A 25,752-nucleotide genomic window follows, 5' to 3' on the forward strand; every position below is an offset into this window, starting at 1 on the left:
TCTGGTAGACCAGTCTTACCTCACGTTAAAAACCAAACGACAAGCCTTGAGGCAGGTACGCCTCGAAAAAGAAGGCGAAGCTTTGGGTAAACCAAATGATACTTGGACCTGTGAGTAAGAGGCTCTGTTACAGGGAAGGAGCTAACGACCAGATGTCGCTGAATTATGCACAATAACACAATCATAATCCAGGAAATGAACGTGTATAATGTCCATTGTTGAGATGAAATGATTTCAGTATGATGCAAGGGGGGGTGGGGGGGGGGGGGGGGGGTGGGGGGGGAGGGTGGTAGCAGGAAAGGTCGACCTAAAACAAAGCCGACCCAAACTCGTTTCCCAACGGGTCTGTGGCCTTAAGCTAGATGCAGATTAGACCAAAATCTAATCTTTGCTTCTGGGGGTCCCTGGAACAAAATATTTTGCGATGGGGGTCCGTGGCCACATAATTATCATTCTGGGGGTCCTTGACATGACAAAGTTTGAGAAAAAATGATAGCAACATAAGTTTATTTTCAGGAAAACTGTTAGGATTTAGAAGACATTAGTAGAATGTGCCTATCAGTGGTTAAGGACCCCCAACATGTGTTTTTGGCCGCGGACCCCCATCTCAAAATATTCTGTTCCACGGATGGACCCCTATCGCAATATATTTTGTTCCAGGGACCCCCAGATGCAAAGATTAGATTTCGGTCTATTCTGCGTCTAGCTTAAGGCCACAGACCCGTTGGGAAACGAGTTTGGGTCGACTTTGTTTTAGGTGGACCTTTCATGTATTCAGGGGGGGGGGGGGGGGGTAGCTCATATCAACCTTGTTCGGTCATTCAGCACACAATTGTAATCACCACTTGAATACATTTCGGGATCGTTCTTGTACTTTTTATGAATGATGTTTTTTCTACTTGCATAAATTGTAGTTTCTACTTAGAAAACAGGCACCAGAATATGGATCATGCGCTGTAAATTTGCCATTATTTATACGTTGCCAGTGTAACGATTTTATGAAAGGACTGTATACGGGCCATATCTGTATCCAAGATTGTTTTCTACTTCATTTGATTGATGCCGAAACTTCATAAGCTGTACGTCCATTCAACTGTGTATATTTCTGAAATCCTAATTTATGAGATGACAAAATATTGTTGAAATGTGTTTTTTTTTCTCTGACACTTTGTATTTGAATATACTGATGCCCCGACTAAAGCTTTTATTCTGAAAACAATTTCGCTCCGAAATATTTCATTTCATGGAACCAAGTCATCAGTTATGCACGCAACTGTTCGCGCTCTCACACGCATACACCATTTAAAATCCTCCAGACCAGGGGTCTTCAACAGGGGATCCGGGACCCCTAGGGGGTCCTCAGAGTTACTACAGGGGGTCCTCCAAATCTTTGTGTAATAAAAGCTTTTTTTCTCCTTTTTTATATTAACCACTTGAACCCTAGCGTCCATATTCTGAGAACATTAGCCAAAAATTGCAGATCTACAAGCTCACATTGTAGATCGGCTATTTTCGGCAAAGAGGTTTGGTGTAGAGGGGGAAAAAGAGTACAGACTACAGAGTGAAAGGTCAAGTTTATTAAGTATTGACAGTTCAAGTGGTTAAATATCTGAAAAAAACAATTTGACATGAATCCAAAATACACTGATGATTGTGGCGTCAAACGATGAAACTATATGGTATCTATGGTTGTGGGGGGTCCCTGCTTCATCGCTCTCTCTCGACTAAGGGGTCCTTGGCCTGAAAACGTTGAAGACCCCTGCTCCAAACCATAATGCAGCAGAAATGCTCTTCGTATTGGGACTTTCAGTCAGTATAGATTAGGGATGGAACGAATTGAATATTTCATGTCACGATTTTATTGTGACCAAAGAAATTTAAATTATCGCGATAATCAAAATATCCCCAACATCCATTATCCTCGGCAGAACATTTACCAAAAAATAGCCGATCTACAAGCTAGATCTGCTATTTTTTGGTAAAGAGAGCTGGTAGAGTGAAAAAGAGGACTGTATCAAGTACATTATTTCCAGGTACGTTTTACCAGTTATATGCAGCTCGGCACATAAAAGGTGAATTGATACCAGGGCATGACGGAGCTCTGGTCCATAGCGTTAGTGGAGTTCTCCCTAACGCTATGTTCCTCTACCTCCCAAATCCTTGGCAAATCCGGAAAGACCCGTCGTCTGGTCCGAAAATAACAAAAACTGTTTCGCCCCTCACCAAACCAAAGGTATCAGTGGACAGTTGAAAGCTTGAATATATAGTTGAATATTTTTCATTTTGCCCTAGAAATGTATTTTAATCGTGTGGTGGGGGGCTCAGACCGCGTCCACTAAGTAGAGTAAGCTTTCAACTGTCCACTGATACCTTTGGTTTGGTGAGGGGCGAAACAGTTTTTGAACATAGCGTTAGGGAGAACTCCACTAACGCTATGGACCAGAGCTAGGCATGATAATTTCCCGATAAATGTAAATCTCCGCAGTATAATTATTGTGTTTCCTTATCACGATAAGCGATAACAACGATCATCGTCCCATCCCTAGTATAGATCAGCCCACGGCAGAGTTATGGAGGGAACGAAGCACTGGAGATGTGGGGGGGGTGGGGGGGGGGGGGAGCGGAGGGGGTCATGTGCCCCCCCCCCCCCCCCCCAACCCCTCCAGGGCTAAATTTGAAGTTAACGCAGGGAGGACGCTTTCCTGATGTGTAAGCAATCAATTCACCGGGGTGATTGGAGACCCTTTTGGAGGGGAGGGGGATGGCAATCTTTGACCTCTTCACTCCCAAGCCCTCGACCTGTGAGCCTGGCCGGTCATAAACTGCTGACCGCTATACCGCCATACTGGTTAATGGAGCCACCCCACCAGGGCTACACATGCACAAGTATATGGTCAGTGTCGGGCAGAAACCTTGTATCTCCAAGTTTCACATTTGTACGGGTTTTTGGAGCTGTGTGGAACACAAGCTCCCTATAAGTGGCCGTGTGTGTGGGTCTGTCTCCGTCCGTGTCTGTCTGTCTGTATGTAGCCTGCAGTAACCTTTTCTGACCACACATGTTAAGGGAGGGGCGCTGTTGCACACACACACACACACACACACACACACACACACACACACACACAGCTCCACTTCGAACAGAGTTTCGATTTTTTCGTAAAAGTAAAGCCCTGCTTCATCACACAAGACTGTCGCACAAAACTAGTGAAAACAGCCGATCTGCAAGCATGTAGTGTGTGCTTGTAGACCTGCTATATTCACTATTTTAAATCATTTTTAAAATGATAAAAACAAACGGTTTTGGACATCCAAGGTTTCCAATCCGACAAAGACGCTATGGTCACGCGCGCATACGTACACACGACGATACAGACGCAAACACACACCCGCACACACACACACACACACACTGACACACACACACACACACACCCAACGCCGACCCATTAATATTACATTCTCAGCCTCTGGGACCCACACTGAAGGGACATGGTGCCCAAATCAATAACTGCCTGTTTAGTTTATAGGCGGTGGGGATGTGTGCCTCTAACGTACCATGTCTCCCTGTCACCGTGATTTAGCCCAGGGGTCGAACTCGGGTCGCCATCACACATTTGTAAAATATTATTTAACGCGTGATTTATCTTCCGTACATATCGAATCAATGCCCCCCCCCCCCAGTGGACGAATGCACGAGGGCATATTTATGTATATTGGATCAGGATATGGTTACACAATTTTCACAGCGATGCCAACGCCTGTTGGTGGCTTAAGATATTCAGAACGGGTACACATTATTGTGTATCATTATTTTATGCTTTAACTATTGAAAAAATAGCAGATCTACAAGCTCGCAGCGCGGCACTCGGTGCCATCGCTATTTTTGAAAAATCGTGAAAATTCGAATTTTGACCCGATTCTATAAGTGTCCTTTGAATCCTTCTAAGATTTTTTGAAAAAAACACTATGTTTCTATGTCAGCAATCTGGCCAGCCATCGTCAAAGAAAAGGTCCTTTTCACTTAAATGGAGCTCAGTTAGTCTGTTCTTGAGAGACTACTATGTCAGTGGTTCTCAAACCTTTCATGTGAAGGACCCCCAAAATGATATGTATTTGGCCACGGACCCCCAGAAGCAAAATTTGAGTTACAAACGTTCGCTTTGAAAATACATATATTCAAAGATTTGCACACATTTTCACGACTTTTTCAAAAATAGCAGATCTACAAGCTCGCGCCGCGCTGTGAGCTTGTATATCTGCTATTTTTCACTGGTTATAAAGCATTCAATAATTCTAGGCCTATAAATGGGTTAAGATATTCTGTTCGCCTCCTGCCTTATTTATGTTTGCCGTTAAAAGTTCTTATTCCGTTTCATGAGAGAAATCGCTGATAGTATCAATTTGATTAGATTCCCTTATTGTTATTCCCCACCAGGGTCTATCCGTGTACAGGTCATATAGTAGCAGGACAATCACTTCCAGAGATGCAGGAAACAGCAAATCTATGCATTTAGATGGGTTACCCCCGGGGGGCAGGCAGCCGTCATAAAAAGTTCTCCCCTATTGCAACGGCCAATAGAGCAAAAATGTTGTAGGTGCAATTGCATGAGGCATGAGTTTGTAACACAAATATATGTTTTGAAATCGGATCCGCCAACCACTCTTTGCGACAGCTGAAATGAATTGTTAAAAAACAGAAAAGGGGTCCTCAGACAGGTGGAGCAAGCATGGCCCTGGAGCGGGCATGCAGGGCAGGGTTCCCCAATAGGCGGCCCGCGGGCCATTTGCGGCCCGCGGGGGGCTACTGTCTGGCCCCCACCAACCCCAGTAATAATGGTGGTATAAGAGCAGCAACAACACTAGTATATCGTCGTTGTCGGGTGGAAATCTCGTATCTCCAAATGTGTACGTTCTGTCGCAAATCATACAAGGCCGTCGCACAAAAGTAGTGAAAACAGCAGATCTACAAGCACACAACGCCTCGCGTTGCGAGGCGTTGTGTGCTTGTAGATCGGCTGTTTTCACAACTTTTTCAGTTTTTGGACATACAAGATTTTCACCCGACAACAACGATATCTGAATTGTCGCTGGAGTAGCGGGAACGCCACCGTCGTCACCTGCAATGTTGTGGCCCTCGGCTTGGTACCCTAGACATAATTCGGCCCTTGGGGAAAACTAATTGGGGAACCCTGATGTAGGGCCACAGTAGCTACATCTGTGGAAGAGCAATCGCCTTCAGAGAGGTGGAAAATAGCAGGAATCTATCAGGTAAATATCAGGTAAATAAAACCTCCGGGCAGGCGAAGTTTGCTTTCAGGTTGCCTGACCGGGCAATTAAGTGCTCATTTGAGAGGGGACGCAAACGTCTATAAACACAACAAGAGATATCTGGCTAAACACCTGAACATGGCCAGCGAGCTCTGTCTTCTGGTCTGCGGAATGTAAAACAAGAGCACTGGTTACCTATAACTAGTCCTTACCCGTTCAAAGATATGAGCTCCGAAATGATGTGCAGTGTGTGGGTTATGGGATCATGTGCACTGTGCACACAGTATATGAGGGATGGAAAGTAACTTTAACTGGTGCTTGGATGATAATATGTAGGAGCATCAATATAAGAAATACCCGTTTCGTTTAATGGCTACAGAGATACTGTGTACCGATCTGCATGATTTTTGGACAACATCTGTAACAGGGCCAGACAACATCCCCCCCCCCCCCCCCCCCCCCGCCTACACACACACACACACACACACACACACACACACACACACACACACACACACACACACACACACACACACACACACACACACACACACACTTTTCGGGCAAGTGGGCATGACCTTTGGGCAAGTACCTGTCCTTCTCGACGGGCAAGAGCCTCTGAGACCTTAGTGTCAACCCCTGTTATTAATCCGCATACTGTAGATCAGTGGTACCCAAACGTTTTAGCTCAAGACCCAAAAGCAAAATTTGACGTTTTCCCAGGACCCAAAACTAGTGAAAATAGCCGATCTATAAGCACTATAAGGGCTATTTTCACTACTTCTTAGTTATTAGTATTTTTCATTTATGGAATTTCTCAGATGTGTTTGTTTGTTTGTTTGTTTGTTATAACATTTTGGCAGGGGAAAATCTTTTGAAATATTTAATTTTTTAAATGTAGGAAAAGAAAATGGGATTTTTACTGGAGTCATGACCCATACAAATTGGTCCGTGACTCACAAATGGGTCCCGACCCAGTGTTTGGGAAACAGGAAGGAGCTGAAAGGGCTCACATCCTACAGCTCAGCACACAGATGCGTGTGCAATAAGCACAACAGTGCAGCCTAATTAGATGAAGGAAAATGAAACCGGCAACAACAGACAAAACAACATTGAGAGTAAACATGTTCTACTCAACTGCCACAGTTGTTGGCGTATCCTGAATCACTCATCTAACTTAGGGGGTGACCATATTTTCAGCCGCTCAAACCGGGACGCGAACCACTGTTGCCTAAAACCGGGACCCTCAAAGCAATGCGACAGTCTCAGCGTTGAATTCAGACACGCAATGAATTGGTTCATGTTTTCTGATTGTTTAGGTGAGCATGTTTACATGAAAAGAACATGTTAAATGTCTATGCAACCACTGAAAACACCTATTATTTTAATTCTGGCGAAAACCGGGACAATTTTGTAGTGAATTTTGAAAACCGGGACATATTAGTATTTTAGAGATATTTGTCGGGACGCGCAGCTTGAAAACGGGACAGTGCCGGCCAAACCAGGACATCTGGTCACCCTAATCTAACTACATTGTCAAAATAGACTAGAAGTAGTGCCCTCAGAGAATAGGTCAATTTAAAGCTAAAGTCCACTTGCATTTGCACTGGTGACCAGTGTTCATTTCCCACCCCGGCGTACCTCTTCCCAGTCATAGTATTTCTTAAAGGCACACAACCCCATTCATGGACGAGGGCTGATTGAAGGGAGCCAGCCAGCTATGTCGCCGAGTTTCAACCTCGCTGAAAAGCTTCCCTTTATGCCTCGCTCTGCACCAGAGGAGCCCTGAGACCTGAGATGGCAGCACATCTTTCATTCACCAGCTGACTGCAGTCATTCAGGCCTGTGCAGGGTATTGATATGCAAATAACCCGGGCCAGCCATAGCCAACAGGTCTGTGGAGCAGGCCTTTATAGCCATGAGGACCTGGCTCCATTCCTAATACATTTTCTGTAACTGCTCACACATGACCACCAGGCACGTGCACACATCAAAGGGGGCTTGAGCCCCTGCCCTTTTACCTGTGTGCCCTCTCCAGACCATGAATGGAGTTTTTACTATGGTGAAAGAAATGCAATTGACCAGTCGCTATGCCCCTCCTAAAGCCGTCCTTGTCCAATGCCAAGTTAGCAACAGGTTACTAACCGCAGCTGACTTGGCAAGCTGCCATGCCGGCGCGCATCGGTGTACCGCTAGTCTGGCTGCTATATAGAGATGGGATTTATGGTTCTTTGAAGTGAGCCGGATCTCTGAGATCCGTTCCTTTCAAAGAGCTGTTCAAAAGACTGCTCATTTTAGTCACTGGTTGCTTTGTAGATTTTGATTATGATTGCAAATCACTTCCACCCAAATAGGCCTATACATTTTGGCCATTGGATACATTTCTGGCATTTGAAAATAGGTGATCTACAAGCTCACAATGTGTCACATTGCGATTCATTGTGAGCTTGTAGATCGGCTATTTGCAAATGATTTTTCTACATTTTACTCATTGGAAAACCTGTGAAACAGGACATTCTGCATGAGTACGTTCTAATATTGGTACTTTAAGTACATTTTGATACCAATACTATTTTACTTTTACTCAAGTACATTAATAACATTCCAAACTTGATTGCAGTATTGATAGGTTTATCTACGTAAAGAAATGTAGTACTTTTCCCACCACTGTTCATTAGAAAGGAACGGCTCCCTACTGTGAACCGAATCATATCGTTCATTTCAAAGAGTCGTTCAAAAGACTCGATTCGTTCGCGAACGTCCCACCCACTCGCTTCCGTGTCACAAACACTGAAACAAAAACAGAACGGATTGCACTGACCTACACAAACCCACAGGAATAATTTAGGAGCACTTCATGAGAAAATATAACTGGTAACACTTGTGTACTGTATGTTAATCTGACTTTAGTATAGGCTATTGTTTTCTTCCTGGACGTGCGTTTGTGGCAGGTTTAACATGGGATTGACAGCTGGCTTCTCCTCCTCTGCACGCCGCCATGGCAGCTTGCCAAGGCACCCGCCTTAGTAACATGTCGCTAATGTGGCATTGGGCAAGCACGGGTTTAGGAGGGGCATAGCAACTGGTCAATTGCCCTCTTTCCATACCTGAAGGCAGCATTCAAGAGAATTGCCTTGTCTAAACTCTCCTGAACATGAATGCAGCATGTTGAAAGAATTGTCCTCTCTGCATAGAAACCAAGCATCGGAAATAGCCGTCCGGTCTGCTATTTTCGATATTTTCACCATAAAGCCCTTTTAGAAATGTCAGCCCCTGCCTCTCTAACTTTCTCTGCATGTCCCTGATGACCACCCCTCTCCATCAAATGGCCCATATAGGCAGTGGTGTAAAGTAACTAAGTATATTTACTTAGGTACTGTACTTACCGTTAAGTACAGTTTTGAGGTATTTGCACTTTACTTGAGTATTTCAAATTTCCAATACTTCACTTTGTTACTAGTTACTTTGCAGATTTGGATTATTATTACGAAACATACATTAAGCACTTCAGCCCTACAGTATCTACATTTTGGCCATTTGAAAATAGCCAATCTACAAGCTCACAATGTGTCGCGATGCAACGCATTGTGAGCTTGTAGATCTGCTATTTTCAAAAGGTGTTTGTAGTACATTTGAAAACTTGAAATGGGACATTCTGGGGTGCTGACTGAGTACTTTTACTTTTGCTACTTTAAGCGTATTTTCATGCCAATACTTTTGTACCTCTGTAAATTTTGAATTCTGGACTTCTATTTGTAACGGAGTATTTCTACATTGCAGTATTGCATTTTTTTATTTTTTTTACATTTTTCCACCACTGCCCATAGAGAGCTTGCCTCCATTATAGAGGGTGAATGAGGTCTGAACGTCCGTATATTAAAACCAAACCGGATGCGAGGGACTGAGGAGAATGAATGGGTCGGACGCCGCTCACTTTGTGGATCCTCGCGCCCCCCCCCCCCCCCCCTAACTAAAGTGACTGGTGACCCTTGCTGGGGAGGTCAAGTGTCCTTATTCTGGGAGGCAGGGGGATGGCTACTTCAGGGCAGCCTGCTGCGCGCTTCCAGCATGCCTGTGATGACACTGTGCGTGTTAATAAATGAACAGCTGTTGTAGGGACATAGGCAGGGACGTGCTGGGCCCCTGATTCAGCCCGGGGAAAAAAAGAGTTGGAGAGGCCCTCATTGCTCGCTATAGAGAGAGATCTCTCTCCATAGCGCTGCTGCTACTCAAAGATTTGCCATTTCAGATCATGACGAGTGACAAGCCAGTGGGCCAATTACATGAGTTATATTTTGTCGTTGTCAGGTGCAAACCTTGTACGTCCAAAACCGTTTGTTTTGTATTTATCATTTTAAAAATGATTTAAACTAGTGAAAACAGCCGATCTACAAGCACACAACGCCTCGCACCGCGAGGCGTTGTGTGCTTGTAGATCTGCTGTTTTCACTACTTTTGTGCGACGGCCTTGTATGATGAAGCAGGGCTTTGCTTTGCGAAAACATTTACAAATTTGAAACTTGGAGATACGAGGTTTCTGCCCAACAGTGACGATTTACTTGACGACATTTTATTTAATTTTTTTTCCTAATGGCCGGCCTGGACCAGGAATGATCCGGCCGTTCGGGAGTTGTCCCCCTTTTCCCAATGGCCAGCACGTCCCTGGACAGAGGAGAAAGCAGAAAGAACGTTTTCCTTCAAGACCAGAGGCAACACTGTGACAGAAACTGATGTATCCATGGCATAGACTTGGTCTTGTCCATGGCAAATTTTTGTTTTTCTTTTTTACATACCATTATAATGTTCTTATTTTTATCCCAAGGCCCAATTACTGAATGTATGACGATGATACACGAAAGAAGTCTCTTCAGAATATGTATGACACTTATTTACTACAACATTAGGAGTACAACTAGTATCGGAGGATCTCAAATGTTTAATTTGCAAGGACCCCTTAACTCTGAGAGGTTTGGTTTGGTTCCATGTGTATACTCAGTTACAGACTTATTATGGTCATCCAGGGAATGGGATATCTCTTTATGTCTTTCTGGTACTGTAATATTACTCTTATGTCTGTATGTCTGTGGCAAACATGTTTTTTTTCCATTCCCACCACATGCCAGCATGGTGATGACCCCTAACTATCCTATGAACTGTCAGTCCATCCTCATCAATTTCTCTCCTCAGTGGGTTGCAGGGACGTGCTGGCCATTGGGAAAAGCGGGACAACTCCCGAACGGCCAGTTCATTCCCTGGCCGGTCCAGGCCGGCCATTACGGAAAAAACTTTAAAAGAAATGTCGGCCTTCGTTCCATTTTGGGGGCTGTGCGGCCAACAAAGTAAATCGTCACTGTCGGGCAGAAACCTCGTATCTCCAAGTTTCAAATGTATACATTTTTTCGCAAAGCAAAGCCCTGTTTCATCATACAAGGCCGTTGCACAAAAGTAGTGAAAACAGCAGATCTACAAGCACACAACGCCTCGCACCGCGAGGCGTTGTGTGCTTGTAGATCGGCTGTTTTCACTAGTTTAAATCATTTTTAAAATGATAAATACAAAACAAACGGTTTTGGACATATAAGGTTTCCACCCGACAACGACGAAATATAACTAAAAAAAATGAGGGCCTCTCCAACTCTTTTTCCCGGGCTAGCTGAATCAGGGGCCCAGCACGTCGCTGGTGGGTTGACCAATTTATCTGAATTTGCACATGGACATCGACTACTGGCATATGCAGGGAGAGAGGAAGCAGATACATCACCATCCCCAAATCTAACCTGTATAGCATTTTTGTTACAGGCTATGGGATCTGTAGTCACACTGCAGTCCTATGGCCTGGATGGACGTCAACGCTGTGGTTTTATTGGTTGATGGTCTATATGGCCAGTTGTGGCCCTGTTATGCACTAGTGCATAGTAATGAGTAGACAGTAAGTAATGGTAACAAACACAATCTGGGATTTATTCCCATCCCTGGAGAATACACAGAATATATTGATTCTTGATTCTTCTTGATTCCATGTAAATGCGACTTTGCATTCATCACTGTTACAGGCTCAAAGGGGCTTAATTACAGGCCCACATTTAACAAAGGAGACAAAATCCCATCATTAGACCCTCAGTCGGACAAGGAAAAACTACCAAGCAAAAAACCCTGACGTGAAAACGAAAGGAAGAAACCTTGGGAAGGATCACAAAAGAGGGCATGCAATATGTGCAGAGGCCAGTGGGCAAAATCCAAATGCAAAACAAACCAAAAAAAGCTAGAATCTTATACAATTATTAAAAAGGATGGTAATTGTAAGAAAGTATACACAATAGTAGGTCTATATGTAAGTAGTAAATTAACAAGTAGCAAGTATGTGCAAGTAGTAATACATAAGAAAATAAAACACAATGAAGAATGTGAAATGAGTCTTCATTGTGAGTCAACATAAATGGTAAATTGTACATTTATATAGCGCTTTATTCCAAAGAGGTTTACATAGATTGTGTACACCGATGGCGGAGGAAACCATGCAAGGCACATCGGGAGCAATTCGGGCTTTGGTGTCTTGCTCAAGGACACTTCAACACTAACTCTGGGGCAGCCCGGGATCGATCGAAATGGGAACCTTGTGGTTCCCCAACTTGTTCAACATAGGCAGGAATCAAATCCTGTTTTTTTTATCTACCTTGTACCGGACCACGGCAGTGATATGTAGACCAGGGGTTCCCAAACCTTTTGGGCTCAGAGCACCCCTATAAATATCTTTTTCATCCGAGGCACCCCTACATTATATTATAATATTGCCTACATGACATTCATCATTTTCACTCCCAGTACCTTATATATTCGTTGCATGTTTTAGGGATTATGGCCCCGAGGAAAACATTGAGATAATTACCATTTTGGCCAGAACTTACTGAAAATAACTCTGTCCTTCAAGTTTAAAATTATACCAAATATAAGTGTTCAAATAAATTCCAAATAATTACCAAATGATCTCGCGGCACTCCTGAACTGCCGTCACGGCACCCCAGGGTGCCCCCGTCACCCACTTTGAAAACCCCTGATTTAGACAGTCACACCCACTGGCCAAGAGAAAGGAACAAAAGGTCACACTTTCACTGAGACAACACGAGTCTATATTCGCATCCAGTGATCTGCCTGCCACCCACAGCCTCCTCCACCTCTCGTTCACGCAGTCTCAATCGCCGACTCGAAGGACATTCCCTGTCCCTTTCTGAACAAGGGTGTCGCACCAAATTCTGGGCCCTGGGTACAAGGATTCACTCACATTTTGTGCTTTAACTATTGAAAAATAGCAGATATACAAGCTCACAGCGCGGCACCGAGTGCCGCGCTGCGAGCTTGTAGATCTGCTATTTTTTAAGAATCGTGAAAAAAAGTCTTTGAATATTTCAAATCCTTCTAAGGTTTTTTGAAAAAAAGAAAAATATGTTTCTATGTCAGCGGTGTTCAAACTTTTTCATGTGAAGGACCCCCAAAATGATATGTATTTTGCCACGGACCCCCATCTCAAAATATTCCACTGACCCCCCAGAAGCAGAATGTTAGTTACAAATGTTCGCTTAAAAAGTACACATATTCAAAGATTTTCACACATTTTCACGACTTTTCAAAAATAGCAGATCGACAAGCTCGCAGCGCGGCACTCGGTGAGCTTGTAGATCTGCTATTTTTCAATAGCTAAAGACAGGCCCCTCCACCAGGGCCCTAGTAACTCAGTCCCACTTTCCCATCCCCTTGTGACGCCCCTGTCCCTTCTGAACAGAACTGAGCAACTGTCCCCAGCTCCACTCCTCCATATAGGCCGCTCTCCTCCTCCATATAGGCCGCTCTCCGCGGGGGTCAGGATTTGGCCGTGGTGGTGGCCACCCAGGAGGTCACAGTTCACGGTGCATTCCAACACCAGGGTCATCTCTGGCCATCTGACCCTCGTCCGCGAGAAAGGCTATTCTCAGACTAATGAGGGGAAGCGGAGGAATGATCTGTTATGGGAGTCCCATAATGGACGCGTGTGCTGTGAATGATGGAACTAAATGACTCGTTATATTGGTTCGAAGGTGAAACTCATTTCTTTTCTGTGACGTGAGTACCGTATATATATCAGGGGTCTTCAACAGGGGGTCTGGGACCCCTATGGGGGTCCTCAGAGTTACTACAGAGGGTCCTCCAAGTTTTTGTGTGAAAGAAACCTTTTTTCTCCTTTTCTATATTAACCACTTGAACCCTAACGTCCATATTCTGAAAGCTTTAGCCAAAAATAGCCGATCTACAAGCTCACAACGCCTCGCGTTGCGAGGCGTTGTGAGCTTGTAGATCGGCTATTTTTGGCAAAGAGGTTTGGTGTAAAAAGAGCACACTAAGTACAGAGTGAAAGGTCAAGTTTATTAAGTATTGACGGTTCAAGTGGTTACATATCTGATAACACAAATCGACATGAATCCAAAATACACTGGTGATTGTGCTGTCAAACGATGAAACATATATGGAATCTGGGGGTCCCTGCTGCATCTCTCTCTCAGCTAAGGGGTCCTTGGCCTGAAAACGTTGAAGACCCCTGGTATATATCATAGGCGATGCCTTGCTGGCCCCCTGGCGAGCATGAACGCAGGGCGTGTTCTTTAGCGTCGTTTCCATCAGTAACAATAACACAACATTGTTTCATGTAGGTACAGTATATTGCAGCAATGTTGCAGCTCAAATGAGGTGTATAATTATTTAAATGCAACTGGATGGACAAAAGATCTGAACATGCAGTGTTGATTTCGTCGACTAAAACTATGACGAGAAATGTTTGTCGATGGGTTTTTTTCACTGACAAAAAGTAAATAAAAACGAAATAAAAACTAAGTTGTGATGACTAAAACTAAGACTAAATATAGTGACAATTTCGTCAACAAAATAAAAACTAGACTAAAACGTTAGGGAGGGACTAGTGGAGAAGAGAGTCATTTTGTTTGGTTGCTCTGAGGTGTTGTGTGCCGGAAATAGCAGATCTGCAAGCTCACCGCACACAACCAAGTGTAAAATCAGTCATTACGATGCCATCAAGGCCTGCCAAAATACATTTCAGTTGACTAAATCAACTGCAGATTTAGTCGCCTAAAATCATATGATATTTAGTCGACTAAAGTTAGACTAAAACTAATACTTTTCAGGTGACTAAATTATGACAAAAACTAAATGACATTTCATTCAAAAGACTATGACTAAAACTAAATGACATTTCATTCAAAAGACTATGACTAAAACTAAATCAAAATTTCCTATCAAAAACAACACTGTGATCGTGTCACGGTTATGGGAAGAGCTCGGCCTGGCGCTCCCGTGACAGAGGGGTCATCTGAAGTGCGAGTGTCCTGTCAGACAGACATACCCGGGGAGGACACTCTATCACCGTTTACACACTCTCCTGAGCATCACTTTATGAACATGTCAGGCATTCTGTCTCCATATCCGTTTCCCGTCCCATCTCCATCTCTGGATCCATCCGTATTGGTCGAACCGATCTCAGTTACAACTGCAACACAACAGGAGTGTGCATAATTTATACCTATAGGGCCAGGGGTCTTCAACAGGGGGTCCGGGACCCGTAGGGGGTCCTCGGCGTTACTACTGGGGGTCCTCCAAATCTTTGTGTGATCTTCTTTTTTACACTAACCACTTGAACCCTAGTATAGGTATCCCTAATCTGTGTGGAACATTAGCCAAGAATAGCCGATCTACAAGCTCACAACGCCTCGCGCTGCGAGGCGTTGTGAGCTTGTAGATCGGCTATTCTTGGCAAAGAGGTTTGGTGTAGAGTGACAATAAAAGCTAAGACTAAGTATTGACGGTTCAAGTCGTTCAATGTCTAAAAATACACATTAAACCAACAACCTACACCGATGATATTGTTGTCAAACAAGTCTAAGCTGTCTCAGAAATCTATGAAAATATTCAATCAGCAACACTATTTCATACAATACATAGTGGGGGTCCCTGCTTTATCTCTCTCTCAGCTAAGGGGTCCTTGGGCCTGAAAACGTTGAAGAACCCTAGCTATAGGCAGTACCTTTGGAGGAAAGACAAGAAGAGAAACAAGCTCAAAATGAAAACCCACGGCAGAGGGCTGCTGGAGCGAGACACGTCTGGGCAATCTTGATGTCACTATGCAAACAGAAACGTCTGTAATATGGAGTCAAAGATGACGAACATATATAAAAGAAAAAAAGTCCAAACTAACTAAGCTCTCTCTCCGTCGCGCCGTTCTCTATTCATTATAACCGGAGCTCGTTTGAATGCACGCCAAATCATAGAGCCTCGGATAGGTTTTAACCCATTCAGGCCTGAACACATTATGACGCAATATTTTATGCTTTAACTATTGAAAAATAGCAGATATACAAGCTCACAGCGCGGCACCAAGTGCCGCGCTGCGAGCTTGCAGATCTGCTATTTTTGAAAAATCGTGAAAATTAGAATTTTGACCCGATTCTATAAGTGTCTTTTGAATCCTTCTAAGATTTTTGGAAAAAAAACTATGTTTCTATGTCAGCAATCTGGCCAGCCATCGTCAAAGAAAAGGTCCTTTTCACTTAACTGGAGCTCAGTTAGTCTGTTCTTGAGAGACTACTATGTCAGTGGTTCTCAAACCTTTTCATGTGAAGGACCCCCAAAATGATATGTATTTGGCCACGGACCCCCATTTCAAAATATCTAGTTCCAGGGACCACCCAGAAGCAAAATTTGAGTTACAAACGTTCGCTTTGAAAATACATATATATTCAAAGATTTGCACACATTTTCACGACTTTTTCAAAAATAGCAGATCTACAAGCTCGCAGCGCGGCACTCGGTGCCGCGCTGTGAGCTTGTATATCTGCTGTTTTTCAATAGTTAAAGCATTCAATAATTCTAGGCCTGAATGGCTTTAATATGAGGCCTCTCTCCGGTGACGAGCCACTCTCTAATTATGAGAGAAGTACTTGGCGCTGGCTGCAAACAGACGCATTCCTCCGCTGAGCAGAAGAGGATTTGCACCCGCCGTTTCCTTTCTAATTAGCTGATCAAAAGAGGAAAGTAAACATGTGCCGCGTACAGTAATTACAAATCACTGGGAGTATAGGGACCAAAATTCCTGCGTTACGTGCCGGTGTCTTGCACTCCATTTGAAAGGAGCTCCTGACGACAGCTTGTGTAATGAATTGGCCCCCTCATTGATTCCACCATATGTTCAGCACGGCTGGTTCAGCGGGGTTTTGTCGGGTTTCGCTGTCAAGGTTTCTGCCAGTCTGTTCACTTAGGCTTGAGGCTTCAAAGGGAAAAAAAAAAAACTCAGAAAGAGAGAAATACAAATTAGCATGGAAAGAGCCAGATGAATGCTGTACTTAACTAGTAAGACGCCTCAGGGCGACATGCGACCTTGCCCGCGCCAATTGTTGGCCACCTGGCCAGTGATGTATATACCCATAATATACCCATATATGAAGACCCCTGCATGATAGTCAACAATGTAATGTCAGAACATGCCATATATGGGCAGTACCAAATATGGGCATTCCCAGATATGCGCTTAATATTGATGACATCGCAACAGGGATCTCCATATGTGGGCATAAAATGGACAAGGACGTAATTAATTTGCAAGTGTGACTCGTGATGACATCAAGCCATGAGCGTGATGTCAGAGCAGCAAACACATTTTGTTAAGAGTGGTTCTCCTGACATCAGAGTGACATCAGAGCATGATGTCAGAGCGACAAACCCATAGAACCACAGACAAACCCATAGAACCACAGTGTCAGGCCAGAGCAGTTTAGTCTCAATTCTCAGAGAGGGCAATTCTTTCTTCATAAGATGCTGCATTCAATTCAGGAGTTTGGACAAGGCAATTAGCCAGTAGCTAAGCCCCTCCCCTAAAAGCTTTTGTCCAATGCTAGCTTAGCAACCGGCAGCTTGCCAAGGCTGTTGCCAAGGCAAACCTTGGCAAGCAGGAAGTTATTCTAAGCTAGCATTGGACAAAAGCTTATTGGGAGGGGCATATAGCTACTGGCTAATTCTCTTGAGTTCTTTCTTCAGGTATGGCATGGAAAGAGGGCATTTGCATTTCTTTCACCACAGTAAAAAACTGCATTCACGGTCTGGAGAGGGCAATTTTTTTTACAGGCGGATAAAAGGGCAGGGGCTCAAGCCCCCTTTGATGTCTATGTGTGCACGTGCCTGGTAAGAGCCCTGCAGACAGCCTGGCCTTGGGGAGGGTCATTAACACTTAATGACGCTGACCTCACAGTGGATATCCATGGACGCCCTTTGACCCCTACCACTGCATATTAAAGCTCTCCCTCCCAAGTGACCCAACTCCCTAACCAGCTTAATGCTTAGAGACGGGGCACTTGTCCTACTGGGGATATATATACAGTTATTAGGGTTAATTGCCAGTGACAATTACAAACTTTGACTGAAACTATGCAGGTATCATGAAAAACATACCGTCACAGCCAGGCAGAAACCTCGTATCTCCAAGTTTCAAATTTTGTCCTTTTTTTCACCAAGTAAAGCCCTGCTTCATCATACAAGGCTGTCGCACAAAACTAGTTTAGTTCATTTTTAAAATGATAAACACAAAACGAACGGTCTTGGACTTACAAGGTTTCCACCCGACAACGACGATACATTCTGCTAAAAATAACAACAAATGTGAAATAAATGAATGAATAAGAGCCCCTGCTTCCAATGCGACCTGAAACTCAATTGTCAGCATTGGTCTTTTGGGTAAAATTCGAGGGCATGTATAACAAATACTATAGCTTGATGTAATTTGTGCTTGCCAATATCTCTTTCAGTACTAAAAACGAACACAAAGATGACTTTGTATTTCTATAACGATGAATAAACCAACCGACAAACGACACTGAAAGCGTCTACTAAAACAGACATGTACCCAGGTGCACCGAATGTGTCCGCTTTTATTTTCCTATTCAACAGCCTATTCAAAGTGTGTCTGTCTGTTCATACCGCTGATTACACAGCTGTTTCTGAAATCCTTACTGTCATCACCTGTAAAGCCTCATGACTCAAATCAGTCAATTTCGTTTCATTAAATGCTCCCTCGCAGAGTGCGGCAGTGAACATGGCGGATGCTCCAGACGAATATACTGTAGCATGGGTCTTCAACGTTTTCAGGCCAGGGACCCCTTAGTTGAGAGAGAGAGAGGAAGCAGGGACCCCCCACAACCTTTTCATTGATTCCATATAGTTTCATTGTTTGACAGCCCAAACATTAGTATATTTTGGATTCATGTAAAATTTGTGTTTTCAGATTTATTAGTATTTCACCACTTGAATCGTCAATACATAACTTGACATTTCACCCTGTACTCCCCTCTTTTTCCCCTCTACACCAAACGCCTTTGCCGAAAATAGCCGATCTACATGCTCACAACGCCTCGCAGCGCGAGGCGTTGTGAGCTTGTAGATCGGCTATTTTCAGCTAAAGTTCTCAGAATATGGACACTAGGGTTCAAATGGTTAATATAAAAAAGGAGAAAAAAAGGTTTCTATCACATAAAGATTTGGAGGACCCCCTGTAATAACTTTGAGGACCCCCTGGCCTAGGGGTGCCGGACCCCCTGTTGAAGACCCCTGCTGTAGCATGTACACATTCTTAATCTTAAAGGACCACTTTACCTCTGGGACAACTAGATCTTATTTTATTGTTGTTTGGGACACGATCAACACAATCCTGAGTTTTTTAGTTTTTTTGTGTGTCCTAGAGGTGAAGTGGTCCTTTAATTCCAACTCCCAATTCTATTCCGTCCCTCCCTCCCTCCTCCCAACTCCCCCCTTTTCTTCTGCACCAAAGGGAAGATTAGACGCCAGTCCGACCAAACAGATGTCTAGGGAGTCGGGTCTCCTCGTGTGCATTGGGCTACGTCTCTTAAAAAACAAAGTCACTGAGGGTCGGATCGGATGGGAGTCTCCAATTCCCTCCTGCTGCTGCTGACGCTGAGAGGAAGATGTGGCGTCTTGGGGGGGACGCGATCGTCTTTCAGCTGCTCAGGTTCATCTAAAGCGAATGATCGATGTAAAAACTACCAAAGACAACTTCTCTCTTCCGAGTAGAAAAGTGATACCCCCTAACTTAAAATGCTCAAATGCCTTCTCTGTACTTTGTGACCTTTTTTTTGGGGTTGTTGTCTTCTTATGAAACGGACCTCGCCGAGGAGCGATGCGCAGCTCGCGAGACCCTGGCAGTGACAGATGCCTCAGGCCATCAGATGCTGGCTCTGTGTTTTTCTCTCTCTCTCTCTCTCTCTGAATGTTATCCCTTCGGTATGAGGGGGGAAGGATGGATCATTGTGCTACATTCAGAGGCGTCACAAGGGGGGGGGAGTGGTACTGAGTTACTAGGGGTGGAGGGGGCTTAATTATTTTATACTTTAGCTATTGAGAAATAGCAGATATACAAGCTCACAGCACGCGCTGCGAGCTTGTAGATCTGCTATCTTTGAAAAGTCGTGAAAATGTGTGCAAATCTTTGAATACGGTATGTACATTTTAATTTTGCTTCTGGGTGGTCAAATATCATTTTGGGGGTCCTTCACATGACCACTGACAGCACCACTGACATATAAACACAGGTTTTTTTTTCAAAAAACGGCGCACACATTTTCACGATTTTTCAAAAATAGCAGATCTACAAGCTCGCAGCTATTTTTCAATAGTTACAGCACAAAATGTGAGTGAATCCTTGTGCCCGGGGCCCAGGATTTGGTGCTACATTATCTCCAGTGATTACCGGGAGCATGATCGGAGACAACGTCCTCTTCCTGTGTAACTGGTGGGAGAAGAGGCCGCATGTTAATTCCCACATTGGACTCTGAAGGATGAGAGAGAACATAATATCACATCTCAGGCCGTGCGCGCGCGGGGGGGGGGGGGGGGGGGGGGGTGTCGGCCGGAGGGACCAGGGGTGTCGCACCAAATTCTGGGCCCTGGGTGTTAAGGATTCACTCCCATTTTGTGCTTTAACCATTGAAAAATAGCAGATATACAAGCTTTGAATAGTCTTTGAATATTTCAAATCCTTCTAAGGTTTTTTTTCATGTGAGGGACCCCCAAAATGATATATATGTATTTGGCCACGGATCCCCATCTCAAAAATATTTAGTTCCAGAAGCAAAATTTGAGTTACAAATGTTCGCTTAAAAAGTACACATATATTCAAAGATTTGCACACATTTTCACCACTTTTCAAAAATAGCAGATCTACAAGCTCGGCACCGAGTGCCGCGCTGTGAGCTTGTAGATCTGCTATTTTTCCAATAGCTAAAGACAGCTAGGCCCCTCCACCTTGGGCCCTGGTAACTCAGTCGCACTCCCCCACCCCCCCTTGTGTGACGCCCCTGGGAGGGACCAGAGGAGCAGATCACCTCCCCGAGTCTCATTATTTAATATCGGAGCGCTTTGCAGAGGGAGGCTGCCGGGGAGGTCAGAGATTTATGGTCAGCGTTCAATAAAGAGCTGTGTCACACGCACCAAAACACGAACACCCACGCGCACTCGGTCTTGGACAGTGCGATGTAGGCATGTTTAATGTAGTTGTATGTGGAGAGGGACAGTCAGAGAGTGACAGAGTGAAAGAGAGAGAGAGAGAGAGAGAGAGAGAGAGAGAGAGAGAGAGAGAAATAGAGAAAGGGAAGGAATAGGGCAGGGTTCCCCAATAGGCGGCCCGCGGGCCATTTGCGGCCCGCAGGGGGCTACTGTCTGGCCCACACCAACCCCAGTAATAATGGTGGTATAAGAGCAGCAACAACACTAGTATATCGTCATTGTTGGGTGGAAACCTCAAAATGGTAATATTCCAAATGCTCCAGATATTATTTTCATTCACGAAACAAGTAAATCAGTTGTCCTCTTTGAAATAGGTTGCTCTTTTGATCTGTATATGGAAACTTGCTTCATATCCAAACTTATGAAACCTCAGCCCTTGGTAGAGTGCATCAAAATGTATCTCAAAATGTGTACGTTCTTTCACAAAGTAAAGCCCTGCTTCATCATACAAGGCCGTCGCACAAAAGTAGTGAAAACAGCAGATCTACAAGCACACAACGCCTCGCGGTGCGAGGCGTTGTGTGCTTGTAGATCGGCTGTTTTCACTAGTTTAAATCGTTTTTAAAATGATAAATGCAAAACGACATGCAAGATTCTCACCCGACAACGACGATATCTGAACTGTCACTGAAGCAGCGGGAACGCCACCGTCGCCCCCTGCAATGTTGTGGCCCTCGGCTTGGTAGCCTAGACATAATTCGGCCCTTGGGGAAAACTAATCGGGGAACACTGCAATAGGGAGTTGGAAAATGGCATAGAATCCGAGGGCAAGAGAAAGGCAGTGATGGGTGAAAGACTCCAGTGTCCGGCTTAAGTCATCATCTTAGATTAGAAGATGCAAAGGAGATGGAACATCAGAAACCTAAATGTTTTTGAAATACAAAAAATCTCTAACATCTCTAAAGATCCCACAATGGGAAAAGTTCACCCGCCATAACTACTAACAGATACAACTTTGCATAACCAATGAAAAGCGCAGAATTCCAGCATGCTGACAACATAATCAACATAATGCGTCTCTTATTCCAAAATATCTCACATTTATCCAACCACGACGGACATCATTTGGAAATATTATTTGTCATCCTGAGACAGATATCCTGACTAAACAGTACGTCACGTTGACATGCAGTAGTTTGGGGATTAAAATGAACCATAATAAACTGACACAGGCATTTGTCTTTTCTATGTGTGCCTTTTCTCCAAATGATTACATTAGCACACATCACAATCCTTACAACCAGGGGTCTTCAACAGGGGGTCCCCAGAGTTACAACAGGGGGTCCTCCAAATCATTGAGTGATTTTTTTTTATTAACCACTTGAACCCTAGCGTCCATATTCTGAGAACTCTATAGCCAAAAATAGCAGATCTACAAGCTCACAACGCCTCGCGCTGCGAGGCGTTGTGAGCTTGTAGATCGGCTATTTTTGGCAGGTTTGGTGTAGAGGGGAAAAAGAGCAGACTAAGTACAGAGTGAAAGGTCAAGTTTATTAAGTATTGACGGTTCAAGCGGTTAAATATCTGAAAACACAAATTGACATGAATCCAAAATACACTGATGATTGTGCTGTCAGACGATGAAACTATATGGAATCTATGAGAAGGTTGTGGGGGTCCCTGCTTCATCTCTTTCTCAACTAAGGGGTCCTTGGCCTGAAAACGTTGAAGACCCCTACTTACAACAATCGCCCATTTAGTTCACAGACCACTGCACTGATGTCACTGATATACAGTACATACAGTACCTTGGGGTCAACTGGGGCCATCGATTATGCAAACAGCATAGTGTATCATATGGCTTTGTATCGTACGGTATCTTTTATTGTTTTTACAATGCAGATAATCGCGATTAAATCTTTTGCAATGCAAATAATAGATTGTATGGACACTAAGTATTTGTGCCTTGTATTAAGCAATTTTAATAAGAGAAATGAAAAAGATGGGTCCAATTACTTTTCCATTCCATATATATAGCTACTCTTGGTCTATCGATAAATGTCTGTGATCTCTATGTTCATGTCAATGTGCAAGGGTTTGTCCATGTGTGTTGAAATACAATGTCCATGTAGTGTTTACTCATTTATATCCATATTCCCTTTAAAAAACTGCACTATCGACATGTTTCACACACATTTAATTTCTTTGTTAAATATTTACTATGTCGATTTTAAAACATTGAATCGAATCCTATCGTCACGAATGAACCAATATCGTCTATGTATCGTATCGTCAACCATGTATCGTGATGTGTATCGTAGCGCTGGTAATAAAATGTATCGTTACACCCCTAGTAGGCAAACAGTAGCCTACAGTACGCTCATACTCGCCTGGCACACATGTCAACTAAGGCCATGAAAAAAAATGCATTTTAACTACTCATGAGTGCTCATAAATAAGGTGGTGGAGGCATGTAAACGTCACTATAAATTAAGTAGACAAAGGTAGACCTGCAGTATTAATTAAAGATGTTATCTTAGGAACACAAGAGAATCCTTTCCTACAAATCCAGACCAGTTCTTCCGTGATGTACCCAAATAGTATCCGTATAACGTCTCTATACATCACTGTCAAAATGGGATTTTGATCTGGGGGGAAAAAAGGAAAATGCAAATATCTCTACCTAGCCTACATCTACCCTATACTGTTCTAGCGCCAGGGTGAGAGAACCAGGACCATCCATTCTGTAGGCCGGGGGCCATAAGGTGGAAACCTTGTATGTCCATAACCGTTCTTTTTATATTCATCATTTAAAAAAAGATTTAGACTAGTGAAAATAGCCGATCTACAAGCACACAACGCCTCGCACCGTGCATGTAGATCGGCTATTTTCACTAGCCTGCTATTTTCGCTGCGAGCTTGTAGATCTGCTATTTTTTTAAATTCGCGAAAATGTGTGCAAGTCTTTGAATATTTCAAATCCTTCAAAGGTTTTTTTGAAAAACCTATGTTTCTATGTCAGTGGTGCTCAAACTTTTTCATGTGAAGGACCCTCAAAATGATATGTATTTGGCCACGGACCCCCATCTCAACACTAGTTTTGTGCGACACTTTTGTATGATGAACTAGAGCTTTGATTTACCCCAAAAAAAACATACACATTCGAAACTTGGGAGATGCGAGGTTTCTGCCCGACAGACAGTGACGATATACTCCATGCATGGGCGTCACACCAAATTCTGGGCCCTGGGTACAAGGATTCACTGCGGGGCCCCTGTGCCTTAACTATTGAAAAATAGCAGATATACAAGCTCACAGCGCGGCACCGAGTGCCGCGCTGCGAGCTTGTAGATCTGCTATTTTTGAAAAATCATGAAAATCTTTGAATATTTCAAATCCTTCTGAGGTTTTTAAAAAAAAACCTATGTTTCTATGTCAGTGGAGCTCAAACCTTTTCATGTGAAGGACCCCCAAAATGGTATGTATTTGGCCACGGAACCCCATCTCAAAATATTGAGTTCCAGGGACCCCACAGAAGCAAAATTTGAGTTACAAATGTTCGCTTAACAAATATTCAAAGATTTGCACACATTTTCACGACTTCACAAATTCAAAAATAGCAGATCTACAAGCTCGCAGCGCGGCACTCGGTGCCGCGCTGTGAGCTTGTATATCTGCTATTTTTCAATAGCTAAAGTATAAAATAATTAAGGCCCCTCCACCACCTTGGGCCCTAGTATCTCAGTCCCACTTTCCTACCCCTTGTGACGCCCCTGACTCCATGCACTGTACGCAGGCATACATCTCTGCCAGAGACAGCGCAATCAGACACTTCACACTCGTGGGGATCGATGCCGCGAGCTCGGACGACCATAATCCTCCCACTATCTGACAGACTGATACTAAGACACAGGTAATAGAGCACGTCGTAACCAGCACATGCACACAGCCTTCGGAAAGGCGTGATCAATAAAGAGCTAAAAGAACAGGTAATATGATATTGATGGACTCGCAAAAGGAAAGGGATTGACGAGGTCGAGCAGATGCACGTTTGTCTGTATGTTTCTGTGTGCGTGTGTGTACTGTGTACTGTGTGTGTGTCTGTACTGTGTGTGTGTGTGTGTGTGTGTGTGTGTGTGTGTGTGTGTGTGTGTGTGTGTGTGTGTGTGTGTGTGTGTGTGTGTGTGTGTGTGTGTGTGTATGTGTGTACAGGGTTGTTGCACCAGATTCTGTACCCTGGGTACAAGGATTCACTGTGGGCCCCCCATGAACTGGGAACGCATTATTTTGTGCTTTAACTATTGAGAAATAGCAGATATACAAGCTCACAGCGCGGCACTCACAGTGCCGCACTGCAAGCTTGTAGAACTACTATTTTTGAAAAATTGTGTAAATTCTTTGAACGTCTTTGAATATTTCAAATCCTTCTAAGGTTTTTTTTTTTTTTTAAAACAAATGTTTCTATGTCAGTGGTGCTCAAACCTTTTCATGTGAAAGACCCCCAAAATGATATGTATTTGGCCACGGTCCCCCATCTCAAAATATTTAGTTCCAGGGACCCCCCAGAAGCAAAATTTGAGTTACAAATGTTCGCTTAAAAAATATTCAAAGATTTTCACACATTTTCACGACTTTAAAAAAATAGCAGATCTACAAGTTGCTATTATTTTTCAATAGCTAAAGTATAAAATAATGAAGGCCCCTCCACCTTGGGCCCTAGTAACTCAGTCCCACTTTCCCACCCCTTGTGACGCCCTTGTGTGTGTGTGCGTGTGTGTGTGCGCGTGTGCGTGTGCGTGTGCGTGCGTGTGTGTGTGTGTGTGTGTGTGTGTGTGTGTACGCCTTTTGCGGTCGACCATGCATGCATGCATACGTCTCAGGGCACCTTTTTATTACACGCAAATGTACCTTCACACAACACGACACACCAGTGCATTCATA

General features: G+C 43.8%; 1 long non-coding RNA gene across 1 annotated transcript in view; it reads left to right on the forward strand.

The window, feature by feature from the left end:
• Positions 1-25,752, forward strand: part of LOC308303313 — a 468,570-nt gene that overhangs the window by 151,684 nt on the left and 291,134 nt on the right. The gene's annotated exons all lie outside the window — the stretch shown is intronic.

This window comes from Nannobrachium achirus (genome assembly GCF_963921795.1).
Source record: "Nannobrachium achirus genome assembly, chromosome: 18".
NCBI lineage: Eukaryota > Metazoa > Chordata > Actinopteri > Myctophiformes > Myctophidae > Nannobrachium > Nannobrachium achirus.